This window comes from Crocuta crocuta, unplaced genomic scaffold (genome assembly GCF_008692635.1).
Source record: "Crocuta crocuta isolate KB4526 unplaced genomic scaffold, BGI_CrCroc_1.0 scaffold246, whole genome shotgun sequence".
Classification (NCBI taxonomy): domain Eukaryota; kingdom Metazoa; phylum Chordata; class Mammalia; order Carnivora; family Hyaenidae; genus Crocuta; species Crocuta crocuta.
Window position 1 is genome coordinate 4,693,910 of NW_027531902.1, and position 11,162 is coordinate 4,705,071.

An 11,162-nucleotide genomic window follows, 5' to 3' on the forward strand; every position below is an offset into this window, starting at 1 on the left:
CCCTCAATTTTTAAATAAATAAATAAATAAATAAATAAATAAATAAATAAATAAATAAATAAATAAATAAATATTTGGTGACTTTAGTATAGGATGAAGTTAAATTACTTGGAAATAGTTTGATCACAAGCCTTGCTTTTCAGCCTTGTTAGGTGGGTCCAGAACAACTTCCGGACTGGGACTGACTTGGCACGGCCACTGAGGCAATCCTCTCCTGAGGACTCTATGCCTCATGTGGCGGGAGCTCTTTCTGCCCTGGCCGGTGGTCACACCAACTCTTCCCAGCCTCGCGAAAGCTCTGGTGACCCTCCCACCCCCTCTCCCTCTGCGGGGCTTCCTTCCCCAGTGCTGGCGGTGTCTATATGCACGTGTACTGGCTGGTACCCAGGCAAAACTTTCGAGGAGATTCCTCTGCACATCTCCAAGAGTTTTCTCTCTCTGTGCTATAGCCTGGGAAGCTCTCTCTCCAGGCAGTGAGCTGAGGCGCTTGGAAGACTAATCTCATTTGCTTCCCTTCCCTCAGGGATCCCTGGCCTCAAATGCATGTCATCCAATGTCTTCAAACCATTGCTTCATATATTTGGTTCATATTTATAACTGATGAAGGCAGAGGATAAATCTAGATTCTGCTACTACATTGTTGTCTGAAGTAGACGTTGCTTTTATTCTTCCAAGTACTCTTTTTTACTGAGGCGTAGTGTACACACATAAATGTGTACAAACCTAAGTGTACAGCTCAATAAACTTCCACAAAATAAACACACAGCTGTGTGACCACCTCCCGTGGTGCTAGATAGAATATTGCTAGCATCACAGAAGCCTCGTGTTCTTTCCCAGTCATTACCCGTCCTCCTAGGGTGACCATTTTTCTCATTTCTAGCACCCTAGTGCTTGCTTTACCTAAATGGAATCACACTGTATGTACTCTCTTAGTCTGGGCTCTTTCACTCAACGCTATATTTATCAGATTCATTCATGTTGTTATGCAAAGCAATAATTAATTCATTTTCATTGCTGTGTAATATTCTAGTTTATGAATCTACCACAGTTTTCCTCTATTCTCCTGTTGGGGGGCATTCAAGTTATTTTTAGTTTGGGCCTTTTATGAGTAGTGCCTTTATGAGCATGCTTGCACAGTTTGTGTGTGTGTACAAACGTATTTCTACCAGAACTGCTAAACCATAGGCTAGGCATCTCTTCTACTTTAGTAGATATCACCGAGTAGTTTTCCAAAGCCGTTATCCCAATTTACGCCCTTACTAACGTTGCATGAGAGTTCTAGTTGCTCCACATCCTCACCAACACTTGTTATTATGTCTTTTTAATTTGACTCATTCTGATGGATTTTACTTTCATTGCCTTTCACAACACCTCATGGGCCTAATACAACTACCAGGCAGAATGAGCTAACAGTGTGCCAGTTTGAGACTCCTGTACATGTGGTGTTTCTTCCCAATGTCTGTGAGCATTTCCCAATGCGTTCAGTTGTTACATTTGTGTTCACCAACATTATTTGAGCAAGAATTTGAAAACTAAGTGTTAGATGATTCACCAGGTGAGAGGAAAGGCAAACAAGGTCATTCTTGGCAGAGGAAGACATATATGGGAAAGAAGCCATAAAAGGACATGTCTCAGTGCTGCCTGGTAAAATTGTGTATGCTTTCTTCCTTTGTCTATGGAAATGGCACCTCTAAGAATTGTTCAGAGCACAACCCATGAAGCTGTACACAGCAGCCGTGTTGGTCGTGATCAGGAATGATAAGAAATTTGTTATGACTGGAGGGCAGAGTGGGTAGGTTAGAGAAGCAAGAGAAGTCAGATCCAGAGTGGGGGCAACTTAACCCACTCAGATCTTGCCAGAAGCTTACTTTATTTTTTTAAAATTTTTTACATGTATTTATTTTTGAGAGACAGACAGAGCGAGCCCAAGTGGGGGAGGAGCAGAGAGAGAGAGGGAGACACAGAATCTGAAGCAGGCTGCAGGCGCTGAGCTGTCAGCACAGAGCCCAACGCGGGGCTCGAACCCACAAACCGTAAGATCATGACCTGAGGTGAAATCGGACGCTTAACCAACTGAGCCACCAAGGTGCCCCGCCAGAGGCTTACTTTAAAAGTTCGCCCCACCCCTACCCCACCCCACTAGATGAAGGATTGTACAAGCCTCTTCCTCTTGGATCCCTCAGCCATCTGAGCCAAGAGGGGGGTGCCGCTGAACTGGGGCTAAGGTGAAATCCAAGTCAGGAAGGAGAAATGCTGAGCACACTCCAGTTTGTCTTGCTACATAACTCTGGTCTCAACAAGTTGAGGAACCAACACCCTGTCCTTCCTCTATTTGGGGCTTCCTCTCCTGCTTACAGCCTCAGCACACTCCTCTGCCTGGTAAAACTGGGTAAACCTGGATGGAAAGCAGAGCCCCACCTACCTGACCCTGAGGTTCCTGTTACTGAGTCACCAAAGGTAGTTTCTGAGAGCACAAGAAAGTGGAAGGAAAATCCCAGGGTCCCCGCACATCTTCCCCATGGCCTGACAGCATGAAGAGTATCCCCCCAAAAGAAAGAGATTCTTTGGGTTGACATTCTTTGTCCCCAAGCCCTCATTACGCTTTCTATGTCTGTCTGTCTGTCTCGTACGCTTGTTCAGGGCGTTCAATGTTTGAAGTAGGCCCCCCTGTTGGGCTGGAAGGAAGGGACTACACACTGTGTACCAGAGAAGGCAGGGGCCCTTCTGGACAGTGAAGTTCATGTTCAGGCTCCGCCTTCCTTCCAGTTACTCGAACAAAGTGCATTCCTTAAAGTAGAAACTGGGACTGACGGAGGAGTTCCAAGAAGTGTGGGAAGGCGTGTCGCTGTGGGCTCTGGTTCCAAAGGGAGCAGCTCGGGAGAAATAAGTGGTAAGAAGGTGACTCGCTAAGGAGGAGGGAGGTTCCAGAACGGGGAACCCAGGAAAGGTGCCCGTGGCCACACCGGGATTCTGAGACTAGAGAAAATATCGCGGGGCCAGGTGTCAGGGGAGATTTGCAGGCCCCGGGACTTCGTGAACTAGGACCTGAGTAGAAACCTTTCCAACCTAGCTTTTTTGGCCTGATTTTCTGCTTCTTCGCAAGATCGACTTTGAAATCACCCAACGGGGATATATATCCAGCACACTTAAAATGTGTTCACCAGGGCTTGGTTTTCTGAGAGGCAGAGAACAGGAGACACAGGTTCTGCCCTCGAGGAGGCTACTAAGTAACTGGAAAGAGGAGAACAAGGCGTTGAAACCCTAAGGAACAGCACAACCGAAAGATTCTTTGTTTCCATTTTAAGCCAAAGTTAAAAATATCATGAACTCCCTGAGCAGACACCAGCTGGGCAACAGTAGGAGTGTTAAGCCTGGAGGGGAGGGGGGAGGTGTCCTGGGACCCAAAATTGTTCCCAGTTCATTCCCAAGTGATGACCATCTGCGTGTGAACTGTGAAATAAACTGTAATGTTCCTCAAAGACAAATAAACAGGACCATATCTGATTCAATATTAAACTATGGGGGTTGAGGGTGTTCACAGGCCCCCACGAGGCTCTAGGTGCTGAAAAAGTTCCACTGTCCTCAGACTGGAGGCTGAAGGGAGAATAGGCTTTGGACAAACAAACAGAGCACTGTGGACAGGGGACAGTGTTGGGGGGGAAAGGCAAAGAAATCATCACCTCCAGAAATCACTCCCATTTCTCTTGAATTTTAAAGTTTTCATAGAGGGGCGCCTGGGTGGCTCAGTTGGTTGAGCGGCTGACTCTCGATTTCGGCTCGGGTCGTGATTCCAGGGGTGTGGGATGGATCGATCCCACATTGGCCTCTCCACTGAGCATGGAGTCTGCTTAAGACTCTCTCTCTCTGTCTCTCTCTTTCTCTCTCTCTCTCAGGGGCGCCTGGGTGGCTCAGTCGGTTAAGCATCAGATTCTGGCTCAGGTCATGATCTCGTGGTTTGTGAGTTCGAGCCCTGCATCGGGCTCTGTGCTGACAGCTCAGAGCCTGGAGCCTGCTTCAGATTCTGTGTCTTTGCCTCTCTCCGCCCTTCCCCTGCTCATGCTCTGCTCTGTCTCTCAATAATAAATAAACCTTAAAAATTTTTTAAAAAAGGATTCTTTCTCTCTCAAATTAAACACACATGCACACGCGCACACACACACACGAGAAAAGAGACTGCTGATATAGAGAAGGGTGCAAGAGGGCCTATGACCAGTGACATTCTCACCAGGACTCCTGCTTTCAGTTCAAACAGCCTTTCCCGCCCCCGTGCCACCCCCCACCCCTCCTGCTGCCATGCGGCCTCCTCCAGACTCCTGAAAGGCTGTCCACACTGCCTTGCTGACCCCTTAACCATCAGCACCAGCCTGTCCTGCTGGGACTCCTTAGAAACACTAGCGAGGTCTCCAAGGACTCTTCTGGTCGCTATATCCAGGCCACAATACTCTCCAGTCCATTCATCGTTCATTCATTCATTTATTCAGAGACTATTTGTTAGGTGCCAACCCCTTGCATGGTGCTGGGGACACAATAGTGAGCAGGATGAATGAGGCCGAGGGTCTCTGCCGAGATGGTGTGGACCCCTTCCTCCCAAGATGTCACACATTCAGCATGCGTGCACATTAACACATGCACACATGCGTGGGCATCTGTGCTTGCTTTTTCTGTTTCAACCCCCTCCCCCCCCAAACTCTCTGACTGGGGACCCAGCTGCTGGGCATGTGATCTATGCAGGAGACACCAAGCGGAGAGGAAGTTAGGCCTGTAGTCTAAGGGAACGGAGGAAGCCATCCTGGAGGGGGCACCCCAGATTACACATCAGCCAACTGGCCCTTTGCTAGTGGCCTGGGGAGTGTGAACTCTGAATGGCAGACACCCAGTGGAGAAGGGCACACTGCCAGGATCTCAGGTTCTGGGCCATTTCAGGCAGTCCTTGAGGCAAGGCTCTTTCCAGAAGGCCAGGGAGGGCCCGGGGGCCTGGTTCCAGCCTGTACGTGCCTGCTACATCCTATTCTCTCACCGAATCCTGGCCTTGCTCCTGGAGCATGAAGCTCCTAGAACACTCCCCTCCCCCCGCCCCCAAGAGGGGAGTCCCTGGGGGGGACCCTGGTATCCTATAAATGCGAGGAGCCAGCCAATTCGGACTCCAGCGGGATGAACACCCAAGGGGTTTGGTGATGGAAAGTCCCAGAATTTTCTTTTCTTTCTCTTTCTGGGGAATTATACAGAGTAAATGAAGAATAAAGAGGAGAAGGAGAAAGAAGGAGCAGATAAGGAAGAGGTGGAGAAGCAAAGCATTTTTTAAAAAAACACAGATCTGATCACAGGATTTTGCTGCTTTTAGTAACTTCCCATTGCTAGTGAGGCAACCTTCTTTACTCTCTCCCCACCCTCCCCGCCCCTTCCAGTCACAGGGGGGCTCTGGGGCCTGCTAGGGTGTGTTCACATGTCTTGGGGGAAATTGCCCCATGGGGTTACAGTAACTGAAACAGAGAGCACCATAATGGGCCCATCATAAGGAGCATAGAGGGCTACCACAGGGGGGTTTTAGTCCCGGCTCTGTGACTGTAGGACCATGGGAAAATGGTCCTCCTTTTCTTCACCTGCTCAGGGGCCAGGGAGAAAAAGCCCCGCTCTGCCTTGCTAAGGTATTGTGAGGCTCGGGTGAGATAAAGAACCTAGGAACCTTTTGTGAATTATCAAGCACTGAACACGTAAAGGATTGTTCCTACTACCAAGTAGAGTACCTTGAGAAGAGTCAGCGGCCTATGCCTTTCATCCGTCAGCCCGTTTCTGTCTAATAACCCTCATGTCAATACAATGCTCTAAGCTTTCCGAAGTAACTGTATACACATTGTGTCCCTAGTTTTGACTCCATCGCGGTGCAGTGGCTGTGCAGGGCTGCCCCTTGCTGGACGTATCAGGGTACCGGCTCAGAGGGGTGAGGTCACCAGGAGGCCCGGCATCACGGGGCACACTGTAGCCGAGCCAGGCCTGAGCTCAGGTTCCCTGACTCGGGCTCAGGGTGCTCCCGGCTCCTGGGGCCACTCTGCTCCCAGCTCATAACAGCTGTTGCTCTTGGATTCGAAACCTTGTGAGGGGACGCGCAGGGGATGAACTTCCCCCTGGCAGTCAGCACGGCCTGTGGCCTGAGCTATTGCAGAGCACACGTGAGCCCTCACCAGAGAGTCAGACTTGGGTTTTGAAAGTCAACTTGCCGTGGGCCCTGAGAGTTTGTGCCAGCTCCTTTGTCACTCCTCTGTGGCAGCGGTCAGCCAACAGGGAGGCCAGCGGTGCGCACTTTGGGCCACTTCAGAATCTTTCCTCCAAACGCCATCAGCTAGTGAGTGTGTTCCTTGTCCGGCCACAGGGCTGGGGAGAGGCGGAGAAGGACACGCTTGCTCCCTGGCCTGCGGATGCTGGAGAAACAGCATCATAGGAGAAACAGCGGAAAGGATGGTGTGAGAGCCTTCTCAAGGCGGGGAGGGGGCCGCTGACCCTCCCCTGTGAGAGACCCTGCCAGCTCAGAAAGGCAGGGATCCCTGGGGACTGGGAGGCTCTGGGGAAACTTCCGGGCTGAGGACACACTGTGTCCCCCTCCCCTAAGTTTGTCTCTGTGTCAGACTGAAACATTGTTGCAGTTTGTGAATCACACCAGGAAGCGCCCCTGAGACATTCCAGGATGTAAAAGCCGGGACCTTGGTCTCGCTGCTGATTGGTGGTGGTAGAGCAGGGGGAAGGGCACCAGACAGGCAGTCTGGAGATGCAGGATTCTGTGCCTTGATCTACACACCAGTTCGACTGAGGCAGAGTCGGGTGCTTTTCCGGTCAAGGTCAATGCCAAAGTGGCCAGAGTCAGGTCTGCTGACTTTCCATGGTAGGCATGTCCCAAGTTTGGTGATGATTGTGAGCTTGGCTACGGGCATTGGGAGAATAATCTAGAATTCAGGAGAGAGAGCAAGGCTAGAATGTTAGTGGGCAATACCTCCCACCACTGCCTTTCCCTAAGTGCCAGAGGGCATGAGGCGCGTTGCCACAACATCTAACATAGTGTTTGGGGGCGCCTGGGTGGCTCAGCTGGTTAAATGTCTGACTCTTGATTTCAGCTCAGGACATGATCCCAGGATTCTGGTATCGAGCCCCATCGGACCCTGTACTTTGCATGGAGCCTGCTTGGGATTCTCTCTCTCTTTCCCTTTGCTCCTCTTCTCCATTTGCACTCTGTCTCTCTCTTTCTCTAAAATAAAAATAAATAAAAATAAGAATTTAAAAGAAGTATTTGCAAAAAGAAAAACAAAAAGGTCACCCTAAATGTGTGACAATAGAGAGAACGATCTTCTATAATTTATGATCTGAAAAAAATTGTAAGTTTCAATCACCATTAAAAAAACTTTTTTAAGGGGGGGACACTTGAGTGGCTCAGTGGGTTGGGCATCCGACCACAGCTCAGGTCATGATCTCACAGTTCATGGGTTTGAGCCTCGCAGCAGTCTCTGTGTGCTGACAGCTCAGAGCCGGGAGCCTGCTTCAGAGTCTGCATCTCATTTTCTCTCTGCTTCTCCTCCACTTGTGCTCTGTCTCTCAAAAATAAATAAATGTAGGGGCGCCTGGGTTGCTCAGTCGGTTGAGCGTCTGACTTTGGCTCAGGTCAAGATCTCACGGTTCGGGGGTTCGAGCCCCGCATCGGGCTCTGTGCTGACAGCTAGCTCAGAGCCTGGAGCCTGCTTTGGATTCTGTGTCTCCCTCTCTCTCTGACCCTCCCCTGCTCATGCTATCTCTGTCTCTGTCTCAAAAATAAATTAAAAATATTTAAAAAAATAATAAATAAATGTAAAAAAATAAAGTTAAGTCACCATATAAAACAATAAGGCTTTTAAAGGCACCTGTTTGGCTCAGTCAGTAGAGCACTCAACTCTTGATCTCAGGGTTATGAGTTCAAGCCCCACATTGGGCATGGAAACTACTTTTAAAAATAGAAGTAAATAGGGGCATCTAGGTGGCTCATTCGGTTGAGCATCTGACTTTGGCTCAGGTCATGATCTCACAGTTTGTGGGTTCAAGCCCCGCATCAGGCTCTGTGCTGACAGCTAGCTCAGAACCTAGAGCCTGTCTTTGGATTCTGTGTCTCCCTCTCTCTCCGACCCTCCCCTGCTCACGGTGTCTCTATCTCTCTCTCAAAAATAAATAAAACATTAAAAAAAACTTTTTTTAAATAGAAGTAAATAAAGAGGGGTGCCTAGGTGGCTGAGTCAGTTGAGCATCTGACTTTGGCTCAGGTCGTGATCTTGTAGTCCATGAGTTTGAGCCCTGTGTTGGGCTCTGTGCTGACAGCTCAGAGCCTGGAACCCACTTTCAGATTCTGTGTCTCCCTCTTCTGCTCACGCTCTGTCTCTCTCTCTCTCTGAAAAATAAATAACACTGGGGCGCCTGGGTGGCTCAGTCAGTTAAGCATCTGACTTCGGCTCAGGTCATGATCTCACGGTTTGTGGGTACAAGCCCCACGTCGGGTTCTGTGCTGACAGCTAGCTCAGAGCCTGAAGCCTGTTTCACATTCTGTGTCTCCCTCTCTCACTGACCTTCCCCTGCTCACGCTGTCTCTCTCTCTCTCTCAGAAATAAATAAAAAAACATTAAACATTTTTAAAATAAATAAATAAACATTAAAACATTTTTTAATAAATAAAACAATAATGCTTTGAGAGTGTAGGCGACGGTTGAGACTTCACTGCCAAGCTGGGAACTGAAGAGATGCCCCAATCTGACCCCAAGATGGTACAGGACCTCACCCTGGTAGCACAGACCCTCCTGCAGCAGATCGACGACACGAGTAGTGCCAGTGGCGACCTGGAGAAAACTTTGCAGAGCCCGCGGCACAGGCTGGGGTAGAAGAACTGGAGGGTGGAAACCAGCTCTCTGACGCCGCGGAGTCCAAGGTTGCTAACTTGCACCGAAATCTAGAACACCATTTTCACAAGCCAGGAGAAGACCGAATGGCTTTTTGAAGCAACTACTACATGTAGACAGGTTTTCTATGATAAAGTGAGCGTTTTTCTTATCACATGCTGTAAGGTGAGTTTATAGAATGATTTCCCCTTAGTTTCTCGAACACGATAACTTTATATCTTGGACTTCAGTCAGTTGTGCTGTTAAATATTAAACTTTAGTGGCCCTTGCATAAAACTGTCAAACACTTTAGTGTAAAAATTTAAAAAAACAATAATGCTTCTAGAAAATAATATAGGAGAATATTTTTGTGATCTTGTGTAGAGGAAGAGTTTTAAAGCAGAACACAAAAAGTGCTAATCTGAGGGGGGAAAGGCTGGAGAAGTGTGCATGCATTAAATTTCAGGAATCCTGGCTATAAAAAGGTGCTGTGACAGGAATGGCATGTCAAGCTACAGAGAGAATGCTTGCAACACATAGAAGCCACAGAAGGTTCAAAGCCAAAATATAAAAGAACTCTTATAAAGCAGCAAGAACAGGACAGGCATCTTAGTAGAGAAATGAGCAAGAGATATGAAGGGGCAATTCACAAAAGAAGATATGAAATGTCAGCAAGCATATGAAAAGATGTGTAACTTTATTCGTCATCAGGGAAATCCAAATGAAAAGCACAATGAGTTACCAAGTATCTAAAACTAAGAATGCCAATATTAAGTGTTGATTCTGAAGTGAAGCAGCTGGAATTCTCAGAGGCTGCCATCAGTGTAGCCTGTTACATCCAGTTTGGCAAACAGATTGACATCATCAACTGTCGTTGCAGACCACATTCTCTGTGATCCAGCATAGGATCATAGGGAATATATGCAACACTCCTAGGAATACATGCAACAGAAATGGGTCTGGGCTGGCTCTTGATTTTGGCTGAGGTCACGATCTCATCATTCTTGAGATTGAGCCCTGTGTCGGGCTCCCTGCTGACTGCGTGGAGCCTGGCTGGGATTCTCTCTCCCTCTCTTCCTCCCTCTCTGCCCCTCCCCTGCTCACACAGGCACTCTCTCTCATTCTCTCTCAAAATAAATAAAATTAAAAAAAAAAGAAATGGGTTCAACGTGCACATGAAGCATAAACAAGAATGCTCATAGCAGCGTGATGTGTAATAACCCCAAACTGGAAACAACCCAAATGTTCATTAAGAGTAGATGGGAAGTGGTATAGTCATACAATGAAACGTTACATAGTAACAGCAGATCAACAACATAGATAAATCTATCAAATAAACAAAAAAAGAAAACAGCCAGATACAAAATCATACACACTGCATGAGTTACATAAAACCCGGAAATCAGCAAAACTGGGGCACCTGGCTGGCTCAGTCAGTCAGTAGAGGACGTGACTCTTGATCTTGGGGTCATGTGTTCAAGCACCACATTGGGCATAGACAATACTTTTAAAAATGGGCAAAACAAAACTGTACACGTTACTTTTTTTAAGCTCATTTATTTTGACAAGGAGAGCATGCATGATGGGGAGGAGCAGAGAGAGAGAGGGTTCATGCAGCTCTGTTGGTGCAGGATCTGACTTCAGGGCTCAAAATCAGGAACTGTGAGATCATGACCTGAGCTGAAATCAAGAGTTGGACGCCCAACCAACTGAGCCACCCAGGAGCCTCCCAACCATACTCGTTAGACGGTAAAAGGACAAAGAGAGGCAAGCAAGTGACTATCATAAAAATCAGGAATGGTCACCTCAGAGAGGAAGGAGGGAAATGTCGTTGCAAATGGTCCTGCAGGCGACTTTTGGGACACGGGCAATATCCTGTGGTTTGCCTGGGTGTTTGGTACAGGGAAGTTGGTTTATAATAATTCTTTAAGCAGTATATTCATGTAATGCAACTTTCTGAGTGTGTTTTATTTGACTGAACTATGTGAAATTGCCAATATCAACCATTTTTAACCTACAAAGTGGCAATTTCATAGGGGTCAACCTAATATTTCACAATAAAGACCAGTTTATATTAAGCTTAGCAGCCATTCACTATTAATAACTATATTCGCCCATTTCTTTATGAAGCAAATGTTTCCTGGTGGCTTATGATGAACCAGGCATACTTGTAGGCGCGGGGATGGAGAATCAAATGCGGTCGTGAGGGGCAGGCAGCTGGGTGGCTCAGTTGGTTGAGCGTCCAACTTCAGCTCAGGTCATGATCTCACGGCTGGTGAGTTT